Below are 12,033 nucleotides of genomic sequence, written 5' to 3' on the forward strand. Positions count from 1 at the left end.
CTGCCTACCTGCACTTCCCCAGGAAGCACAGACAGTGGTCAAGCTGTACCTTCCTTCCCATCACCTGTGGATATTTTGGCTCATTGATAAGTGGTGATTTTACTGTGGTTCATCTGCGACAGAAGCTAAAAATATTTCAGGAATTATATTGCCTTAGTGGTGACATTATGCCAGCACTGTCACCTAGGTAATGGAACTAATTGCCATAGCAACAAGGCTTTATCATTCAGCAGCCCCAACATTTTTAACATATGGGAGAAACTAAAGATTTGAAGTAGGACACAAATGAAACCTATCTGATTGGGCTAAGTCATATTAATAGTCATGAACAGGAATCTTCTGTGCAGAGTAAATCAAATCAGAGTAAACGATATATCTTTTAGAGGCCCATTTACTTCAAACTAAATTGTTTAATGTAAAAAAAACTTTCTTCCTCTAGGGAAAAAATAGCAGTATTTAATTAAGACAAGCAGATAATAAACCTGATTGTTTAAGTGTTATTGTACAGCCCCTGGGTATTGCTCCCATCCTAGGCATTGTATGAGACTAAGCAAATGACAAAGTACTTCTAAAAAATTTCAGCTGAGGGTTCCCTCACTTCAGGGCTGGTCATAAACCTTGCCAAAATGTGATTGCAGTGAGAGTGCTGGAGCTGGTGGCAATGTTCCCTGAACCATGCCCTGGGGAGCTCCAACTTGCCTATTTTCAGCGGTGCTGGATCTGCCTCTGCGTTTTTTTGGGAAGTGCATAAGCTCCACAAATACCTGGCACAGTCTAATCCAGCTAGGATTAGGCCCAAAATTATGAAAAGCTAGAGTGAAGCTTTCCCTCGCTAGAGTCAATGGAACTTTCTCTGTAGATCAGTAGCCAAAAGACATTTTTGAACATATGGTGGAGAAAGTGATTGGAAATACCACTCCTTAGACCCCATCTTGAGTACTGCATCCAAACTGGGGACAAGCAAGACATCAGTGAGCTGGAGAAAGTTTAGGGGAGATGATCAATATGGTTGGGACAGGATCATTGTCCCTGTAAATGTGGACAAACACTGCAGGAGGCTGCAGAGAGGGGTTACAGTGACTCCATCCCTGGAGGCTTTCAAGCTCTGACCTGACAAAACCCTGAACAACCTGCTCAGAGTTCAGTGTTGATCCTGCTTTGAGCAAGAGTTTAGGCTAGAGATGCTCCAGTTCTCCTCCAGCTGGAGTTATTCCGTGACTTTGTGATTTTACGGAAGATACAATTCCTCTTTATTCCTCCTAATCTTCCTACCTATCTCTAATCTCTTAAAGCTGCATCACTATGGTGTCTTGTGAAACAACAACAGCAAAGACATTGCAGTTTCTTTTCCTCTATAATAAAGAGGAATGTATCATATTTAGGTAAAAAGTAGGTAATGACAGAATACAGTGTTTAATGTGGTGTATGTTAAACTTGCTCACAGTGAGGTAATCATTACCACTTTAATCAGCATGACTATTTTGGTTCAGGCAGAAGCAGTGAACAAATTCTCAGATAAAGAACAATGACTCACTCACTTTCTGCCTCCAACATAAATATTAGCTGCTCTTCAGTAAATGCAACTCATCTCTGCTTAGAAATGCATTACTCGGCTGATAAAATGCTCTTTCTTCCAATTATTTACCCATAGTGTACAGGCTCAGTATAAACTTAAGCTTCTCACTCTGATGGAATTAGACACAATAATTACTTTTAACATATTGTCTGATTGTTTTCCTTATCAGGAGTTCAGGTTTGCTTTCCCACCTTTAGTCTCAAAGCCTGTCAAATAAAAGAGACTTTGGGCAATTAGGCTGGAGGGTCGAAATAATCTTGACAATTACTTCTCATTCTAATTGAGATTGTAAAGTACTAAGAATTTCTCTCTGCATCTTGTAAGTTTTTCTCATCACCACCCTTCCAGGCACACTTAGAAATAGATGCTTTGTGGTTTATGTTCTCTAACCTCAACGGCTTTAGGTCTTGAAAGCCAATTTTAAAGGCTCAGAAAAATCACAGCAAAACAGCTGCTTGGTTTTATGAAATATAAATGGTATCATTGAAAATGCACAGATGGCTTCTCGGTGATGCATTTCACAAACATGCTTAGATGTTGTTCAAAATATGAATTTGAATAAATCTATGATTAATAATTTTCTAGTTGGTGACAGCAGCTATTGGGGTGAGAGCAGGTAGTCAGATACCATAGGCTTATTTTTCCCTTTTCTGTCTTTTTTTTTTTTTTGTGTTTGTTGAGATTAAAATAACTTTCTAGCTTTTAATTAAAATTCAGTTTCAGACATGGTTTCACTGTGGCTTTGAATAGTGTGGAAACATGAGATGGAGGATTGCCAGTGCCAGAATCAGAAGTGTAGATTCACTGCAGTTTGAACCACTGCATTCTTTGTATGGAGAGAGTATGTTTGTGTGGGTTTTGTTTTGCTACACTGTGCTGCACTCGCATGAGAAGAATAAAGAGGAAGGGATGTTACCCCCTTCCCAACATGTGCAGAATAATTCTGAGTCATGGACATTTGAGTGAAAAATACGCAGTATTTTATAACATGCTTAAACAATAATTTCCTTAAGGAGGGAAAAAGACCTTCATTGAGTGCTGGTAAGGATTTCTTCTGTGATTTAAGCAGTCACTGAAAGAAGGTTGTTTATTTTGGCTACGCTACATGTCAAGAACGGTTTGAAAGAAGCAATCGAATGCTTTTCCTTGCATACTGATCATTCATTATATGGCTATCAATAACTGCCTAATAAAACTAGTCCAAAATAAATCATGCTTTCTTAACTGCTCGCTAAGCGTTGGACAACACTTCAAGGCACTTCTCAATACAGTAGCACTTTACAAAAGCAATCTATACTCTAAGCGCCCATTACTGTTACCAATTCATTAAAACCTTCAGTTAATGTATTCAGGCTCCTTCATTGGGAAGTGAAAGCCAGTAACAAAGCCAACAGAGATGCATGTGTCTGATTATGCTATGCCAGAAGTAAATAATAGAGCGTTATTCAATTCATGGCACAAGTAATGGATTTTGGATAGCAGCACACATCCGTCTGAAAAATGATGGACATGTCAAAATGAAGTATGCCATAGGCAGAACGTGCAAACTTCTAAAATAGATGATGGTGAGTTCAAGACCTGTGCTTGAAATTTTGAGGCTCAAATCAGTTTTATTTGTTTCTTTAAAAAAAATTAAATTGACTGGCAACCACATCTTATTTCATTAAAATGTGCAGCTTTAGTGAAATGTTCACAGGATTTTCCAGCATATATCTTCTATCTGTAAAACTTACAACAACTGGAGGCATGTATTGGAAGTGAGGCAGTACTGACAGGACAACATACATGTTTAAAATACTTTTAAAGTGTTTAACTTGTCAGTGAAGCTTCAGGCAAGTTTGGGAGAGACTTTATTGAAAATAACAGGTAATTACTAAAATTCAGTGCTTCTGAACATTCAGGCCTGGCAATCTCAGTGCAGGCATCTGAAATCAATGAATGAAAACTCAGTATGGAAGTCTTGGTCCTGAAATCCAATCTAGAAGCCCTTATTCACCTAATAGTATTTTAGTTGCAGTAAAACCTCGACATAAAGCCTGCAACATATCAGCTGAGTAAATTTGCTTGATAAATAAAGTGCATGGAGTCTGTCCTGTTGCTTTGCAGCTCTGAGGGTGTGTTTCTCTCCCACCACAAGTTTATGGAGACAATGCATCCTGCTGCATCTGACAGGAGGAATGCATGTCCTGGTTGGTCAAACCTGTGCCAGGGATTGGATCATACCTTGTCAAGCAGAAGGCAAACACATGCAGCTTGTATGGAGGTGAAAGAGGATGTAGACGCCTGATAGGGCAAGGGGGTTAATGTAGCAGGAGGGAAAATGTGGTGAACTTATGATCTGCTGAAGGGGTTACAGTGGATGGGTAAAGGAAATGATGCTGGTGTGAATTGCTGGAGGAAGGAGCTGTGAAATTGTGGCAGAACTTCCATCCGGGGAGAAGAGCAGCTCACGTGAAGATCTAATGGGCACTGGAGGAAGGAGTCTGGAGTAAGGAAGTATAAGAGAGGGAAAGTGATTTTTATCTTCTATGGGTAAATTGGAGTTCTTAATGGACAACTTATCTGAATCTGTTACCAAAGATCTTCCGAGATGGAATTTCTAAAAATTCCATAGATAATTAAGTATCTTTACTGCTGAGAGCTTTTCCTAATATCTACTCTTGCTGTAGTTGAAGTTCATTAGCTTTTTACTGTCTTCCATTGTCACGGGTAAGAGCTTTTTACAGTGTTCTTTTGCATAGATGAACACTATTATGCACTGCCTCTTAGCATTTTCCCTAAGTCAAACTAGCCCAGATTTTTGCAGGAAGCTGAAACCTTTTTGTCACTCACTGCTTTTCCCCAAGTGTTCCATACCTGCCCAGAAGCATGCTGGCCAAAACTGAACTTGCTGTTCTCACAGAAGCCTTGCAAGCCCCAAGGAGAAGGGAAGGATTACCCTATGTGATGTCTTTACTAATGTAAAAGTTTGCATTTGTCCCTTATCTGGTATGTTTGCAGACCTTTCATTTTAACACACATCCTATATTTTATCATCTGGGTCAGAAACAAATCATGGAGACACTGCATCCCTCCACAGAGAGGTATCACATGGGGTTGCACTGTGACAGTGTACACTCCCTGAATATTTTTCAGGACACTTGGTTTTCCATCCTGTAGTTTCTTTTATACTGTGTTTTGTTAGTTTTTTAAATGAGGATATTATAGGAGATAAGGTCAGAAATCTTACCCAAGTCAAGATATCTGGTATCTATTGCAACTTCTAGCTAAATACAAGCTGTTTACCCTGCCAGGGAAAGTAACTAAATTGGTCTTCAGCATTTATTTTTAGGGACTGTTTATTGGCTGTTTCTAGTCTTTCTTATTTTTCTTTCAATTGCTTGTACTTTCTTTGGCTGTTTTCTTTTTCATTATGCCTCTAAAAGCTGAAACTGTGTAGTCTATAATATTCTCTTTTCTGCCTTATGGTGGTAGAGAATTGTTTATATCCTTTCCAGACTTTTGAATCTCCACTTATTTTTCAGAAATCCCCAAAGATAACCACTAGGAAATCTCAGACTACTTCAGCCAGTTCCACAAAAGTATTTTACGAGAAATTTAATCAGACCCAGCCACTTGGAAAACATCTAGCTTATCTTTATCTAAGTGTTCATGGCACTGCTCTGAGAGATCATTCATCCTTATCTATAGGTGTTTAAATAAATAAGCACCTTAATTACAGCTGACCTTTTTAATAAAGAATGAAATGAAAAAGGCATTGATGTTGAGATTAAGTTCACCATCTCAGCTTGCTCTGTTACTTCTTGTATTGGAGCCTATGTTGTGCTAACAACTGCATTATCCATAAAACAAAGAGAAAGAAAGGGCCTCAGAAACTTTCCAGACTCCCTGAACCCATGGCAATTAAAAACCCATCCTATCACAGTTTGAATCAAATTTTGCTGGAGGAATAACAAGTATGGCTGGGATGTGTTCAAGAATTTTATATTATTTTGAGTCATCCTAGACAGGAAGGGTAAAAGTGGAATATGGGAATATTTACTAGCAAAGTTTCTGTTGTGTCCCCAGTGGTACAGGTGACATGAGATTGGCAGCAGACTCCAAAGTCTCAACTGCAAATGGCTCTAAAAATCCTGATAGCCTACCTTGAACAAAAAAGTAATCCATTTTTATGCCATCTTTTCAAAGGTTCTTCATGTCATGCTCTGACATAAGAGAACATTAGCTACAACAAAGAATATCAGTAAGCCTGAGTCATGGATGGGAATATGATAGGAGCATAAAACAGGACTCCATAGATCTTAAATATTTTGGCAAATAAAAATCAGAAGTCACAAACTCTCTAGTTCACTGGATGAGCAGTAGACAAGGGTTTGTTCTGATTCACTTGCAGCCCATATGCATTATTTTTCCCTTTCACATCCACACTACTCTCCAAGTACAGATTTTGTTAAAAGCTGAAACAAGTGTGAATTCCAGTCTTTACAGAAAGGCCAAGAAATGAAACAATTCTGTTTCTGACTCATGCAAGGATATGCCTTTCTCTGCCAAGGGTAAGGTATCTGGTCACCAGGTCAAATGGGAAAATCTCACAGGATTTGTGTAACACCAGAGGAAAACAGCACAAAGGGCAAGTATTAGCACTGACATTTCTTAAAAAAAACCCATGCTGCAAAGGCCTTTAATATGACTATCATCTTGAATAGCTCCTATGGGATTTTGGACTTCTTAGGAGGCTGCAAGAAAGCTGCAAGCACTGAAGGAACTGACAGCAATGTAACACTTGGGACTTTACTGCATTTGTGCTGAACCAATAATTTTCAAGAGTAATGTTTCTGGAATTATCATTGTGCACAATAAGAAAGATGCTTTAAAAATGCATTTGTGGGTATGCAGGGGAAGAAATCCTGTTTCTCCTGAGCTCCTTAATCTCTTGTCCTCTCTGGAAAGATTGGTTTTAGGGAAGAAATATTCAAAGGCACCTTCTTGTAGTGATGTCTGTTGTCACCCTGTCAGAGAGAAGGAAAATGGACAAGATTTCCCTCACAATCTTATTATGTAGGATGCTGAGAAGGCTGAATTTCAAACCTGATGGATGTCCTGAGTCTTTGGTTGCTCAGAGAACAATGATGTTTTGGTCTTCTCAGCCTCCTGCTCCCAAGTTGCTGCATTGTCTTGGTGGCATAATTCCAACATTTCTGTAGGATTGAAGGCTACTCAACCCTGGCTCACTCCTCCCCATTTCTAAGGCATGGAATAGCTGAGGATGAGGGGAAAAAAAGTACATGTGTAAGCAGTATTCCACGCCTCTGTAAAATGCCTACTGTTTCCCAGATGGGAAAATGTTAGTTAAACTTAGAGTAACTTAATTAAATTAGGATGAACTTATGAAAATTATGAACCGATGGTGAAAGTTGGTCCAGAAGAAGCTGGCAAAAGGCCATGCTGAAGGGAGAACTGTTAGAAAGTGTCTAGCAAAGTACAATTATCAGATTGTGGCATAATAATCTGAGAAATAAATAAATAATCATAATGATTTAATATTTTCACCAATGACCTCAGTACCAAAAAGTAGGAGAGAATTAATGACTTTTTTTTTCTGGTGGTGCAGATGTGGGACATATTAACAATAAAAAAGTGAATTACCATATTATATAGAAATAATTAGATGACCTTGAGATCAGGAACCATTTAAATGTGGTGAAACATTATAGTACAAAATGCAAAGATATGCACTTTGGGACCATGAACAAGAATTTCAGGCATTAACTGGTGCTTGAGCTGGGAGTAGAGAGGGAGCCAGGTCATGTGTTTTAGTCAGCTGCAGATGTAGTTATGAAAAAGCTCATTGGGGTCATAAGTTATTAAATTCTGCCTTTAGTGTAGTGAGTTCCACACTCTGTGCAAGGCTCCAGCCTGTATGTGAAATGCTGTGTGCAACTGTGTGTATAATCTCACAAACATGAATTTAAGATGGAAGGAGTGAGACAGGTACAATGGTCTTATGAAAGGAAATCAAAAGTGTGGTTTTTTCAGGAGAGAAAAAAACAAAGGTTAAGAGAGGATATGTCCAATATCTATAGATTTACCACAGGAGGAAACTCTTAAGGGAGGAGGAGTGGAAAAGAGCTCTTTGAGCAGAAATGACAATGTTGACACAACAGCATTTTAATAAGTAAAACCAGGCAGAACATTTAGGAGATTTCCTGTAGTACAGATGGCATGACTCCTGCAACTTGTTTTTAGAATAGGAGCTGATGAGTTTTAATTAAGAGTTTATGAAATTCTATTACCTAGGACAGCACGAGGCTGCAGGCAGATGATTGCAGATGTCCCTCTCACTCCCATGCTCGAATCTTCATTGTGGAGATTCCCATTCCCTCCACTCCACTGCTCCCCCTCTCTTTTTTGTTCCTTTCTGCCAGCTCCCATCTCCAGAGCTTCCCAGTTATTTCTTATTTCTTGTACTTTCATCACTTATTCTGCACATGGTTTGATGACTTTTTTTCTGAGATAAACTTGCCTTAGAGAGGGGACAAAGATTCCTGCACTTCACTCAGCCCTGCAGAGGTGAGCAAGAGCTGCACTCACTGTGTCGCCTGCTTTTCTGATAGAAAATAAATTCTCCTTCCCACTGGGTCTGGCTTTTCAGTTCACAGACAAGAGGAGGGAGAAGCACTGAATGTTTGAAGCAGAGTTTAGAAATCATACCATTCAGTAACTAGGAACTCTGATGTTTTTGCCTAACATCAGAGAAAAGCTCCTTGTTTTAACATTCAGATAGGTCCATAAAGTAGTTATTGTTTTCCTGGCCATACAGAGTATGCTGCCATATGTTCACAGTCAGAAATGGCATGAGGTAGTAGTCATAATGGATTTTATTTATGGCAGTTTCTGGGATCCAGGGCTCTAGCTATAATGGCTCAGCAGGTTTCCACAGCTCAGCTGTGACTAGACCTAATTCTGATTCATTCAGACTGTTCCTGCAGTCAAAATCAGTAACAAATAGAAAAGATACTGCTGATAAATTGCGGTTAGAAAAAAATTCAAAATCAATATAACAATTATAGTTGATCCAATCAGAAACAAGTAGAGAAATTAAGAGAAGTTTGAGAAAGAACAAGAGGATAAAATCCACCGTGATTAGTACTGTGTAGTGCTTATCACAAGATTCAGATACTTTGATATTATGCAGCAGGATGAAAGAACACAGAAAAAATGCTGCTGAGGAGGAAACTATGTACACTCAAGGATAAGTGTTTTGCAGAGACAGGAGTGGTTTAAAAAAGTACCACCCATGGCAACACATTCAGCTCTGTCTTCCACCTCTTTTCCTTTTTCCACTGCTGCTCCTGTGGGATTTTTTCAGTCAATTGCAAGCTCAGTAGTCAATAAATTGACAACTCAGTAGTTAAAAAGATAGAGATTACCAAGAGGTTTTGCTCTTCCCAAAAGGAGCATCTGCTGCATGCTTGCCAGGTTACAGAATGCAAAGCAACCCATTCAGTGCTGTGCTGGAATGGTCAGCAGCTCTTGCTGCTTTCACAATCTCTGCATGGGGCAAAAGAGAATTTGTTGTTTCAGTCAAGGATTTAGCAAGTACTGTTTAAAATTTACTATAACTTTGCAGGAGTTATAGGTAGGGGAAATATTGCACCATGTGATGACATCCCCATCAGCAGGACGATGGCTTGAGGGAGAGTGGGAGAAAATGCTAAAAGAGCATGTTGCCTCTTGAATGTTATTTCAGCTCTTTGGAAAGATTAAAAAAACATATTGGTGATATGTTTTACATGATCTTACCCATGTTCAACCCTTTTCGACTGTGTAGTTGTATTTACTTGAAAAATTTTTTACCTAGCAGAGGAGAAATCCCAGCTCCCCAGGAGTGACCTGCTCAGGAGCTCTGTGAGCTTGCTTGATTTATAGGAACATAGAAGTTTAAATGGTTCCAAGAATATGCTGCCCACATCCTCAGCCCATATCCTGTCTCTTCTGCTCATTGTTCCTGGTTGGTTCCTGTCTGCCAGAAGGAAGGATTTGTCCCTGCCATAGAACTAGCCTGAGGCCTCTTGGCAAGATCCCATTTCTGGGCTGAGCCCTGAGTGCCCAGGGCTTGTGATGAAGCAGTGCTTAGTTCCAAGGTGCACTTACCTGTGCAGGTGAAGCAGGTGGAGATGCTTTGATACTGCCAGTTTTCCCTGCTGGTCACCCTGGAGGGTAATTAATAGCCAGGATGCCAGTTTGACTCCTGATCTACTGCAGTGCTTGCTTCAATAATAAATTGTCCCTTCCTTGGAGTTTGCAAAAAGCCCAGAACTTAGTAATTGCTCTTGAATATGAAATACTGTATCTTTTCATTGGCCACTTGAATTTAGCTGAGCTCAACCTGATGTGTCACTTTACTGTAATCCAGTCGTGATAGCCAAGAACAAATTTTGTGTGTGCTGCCTGCCATGGAAAAGTAAACTTTGACAAGTCACAGATGCCTCATTCTATAAATTCATCGCTGAATTTGTGTGAGACCTAAAGTGACGGAAACAAAACAGAAATATTTATGGGTATCTGAAATCTTTGTGATAGACTGGGATCTGCAGAGTCATTGCTTCCCTGCAGGAAATGTCCTATTCACAGTATCAGCAGCCAAGTGCAGTTCAGTGTGATTTGTGTAAGAAAGAAATAAACAATCACCTGTAGGACACATGCAGTTCTTTTGGCTAAATTTTGATGAAATATTACTGTGGGTTTTTCCCCCAGGGTACTGTGAAGAGGCTTATACCCACCAATTTCAAGAGCAGAACTAGGTCTCGTGGGAGCCTGAATTTTTATTGCCCTGTAACTCATGTTGTGGGATCTTCTGCCAATCTACCAGCACAAACAATAAGAATATCAAATGTAGAGTGTGTCTTGCTGCTTCTTGAAAATAGTTGAAATATGGATTAACTTTACTAGCTTTTTCTTCAGTTTGCAAAATTGGGGGCGGGCGGGGGGGGGGAAAGGAACTGACTCATATCTAAAACTCTAGTAGTTCACAGTTCTGTGAATTTAAGTACAAACTAAGTGACACACACCCTGGGCTGGGTTACTCCTCACATGAAGACAGCAGGTACCATTTCCATGTCTTCTGCAGACACCATTCCTTAAATTTTGCATGGGTGAAATGAGGGATTCCTCTTCCTCTGCCTCCTGATGCCAGCTCCTCCAAGAGGGAAGAGGTACAAAAGCAATGATGGGGACAACCCACATGTTTTATCTGGGCTCCTGATGCTTGCCAAGCACAGAGAAAAAGGAGCAAGATGCTCCCCCTTTGTTCCAGAATACCTGGCTGCCTTCACACGGGATCTGTACCAGGACTCCCCCAGGACCAGATAGGTTTTTGGGTTAGTTTTTTTGTTTTGGTTTGGTTTTTTGGTTTTTCGGTGTTGTGTTTTCCCACACTGTGTGCTGCAATGTGAAAGCTATACCCGGGGCTCAATCTGCTTCCTTCAAACATCCAATATCCTCACTGCTTTGCTAGGGAGGATTATGTATTTTTTACAAAGTGAGCAAGTATGCTTTCAGAGAAAAAAATATTTCCATGGCTACAGATCCTTCTCATACCATAGAATTGCTTATGCAACTCAGCCAGCACAGAGCTAATGAAATGAGAGGAAGTAATTAAATGAAAGGATGGCTGGGTGTTTGATGTCAAATTTCTGTTTCACACCTGAGACCCTTGGGAACTGTCTCTGTTGGCCAGGGATGCTGTCAAAGTTTGTATTTTGCATGAAGGCTACACTCCATTTTTGTTCCTGTGGGCTTTTGCTGCTGCATTGTGCACAGAAGTGGCCCTTGTGCAGTTTTGTAATTGCAGTTAGTCCATCTGCTGCTGTGCACTCATCTCACATGTAAGGAAACATACCTGTTATGCAAACACAAGTTTGACTCACGTTGCTGGTATGTCTATGAAAGTGTAAAACCACAGAGGATCTGAGCAGCCCTAAAATACCAAAAGGTGTTAATCTCCTCGTGCAATAGTTTTGCAATGTGAAGTGCTGGAATTAAGATCTCCCTGGCATCAACAGAAAATGATGACAAAGGGAAATGATGACGAAGGGCAGATAGTTTATGCCTGTAAGACACACCCTCTTGATGCCTAGACTTCCATATTTTCTCTGAGATTTTCTGCAATATGGATTGTGAGAGTGACATAACATTTCCATTTCTCCTCCAAAGCTAAACTGCAGTTTATTAATAGGTAAAGTATACCAGTTCAATATAAAGGACTGTGTAATTGGGCTCTTAAGTATCAGATTATTGTTGTTCTTGGTTTATCTTTAATCACTTTTTAAATCACTTTCTTAGCCATGCACACTAGGTAATAGGAGGAAGAGCTAAGAATTTCTGTTCATCTTTAAAACCCTGTCAAATACTTTTTAAATACTTCTGATCATTTTCCTTAATCCTGCCATTGTAAT

Source organism: Lichenostomus cassidix, chromosome 3 (assembly GCF_008360975.1).
Source record: "Lichenostomus cassidix isolate B80296 chromosome 3, HeHo_3.0, whole genome shotgun sequence".
Lineage (NCBI taxonomy): Eukaryota > Metazoa > Chordata > Aves > Passeriformes > Meliphagidae > Lichenostomus > Lichenostomus cassidix.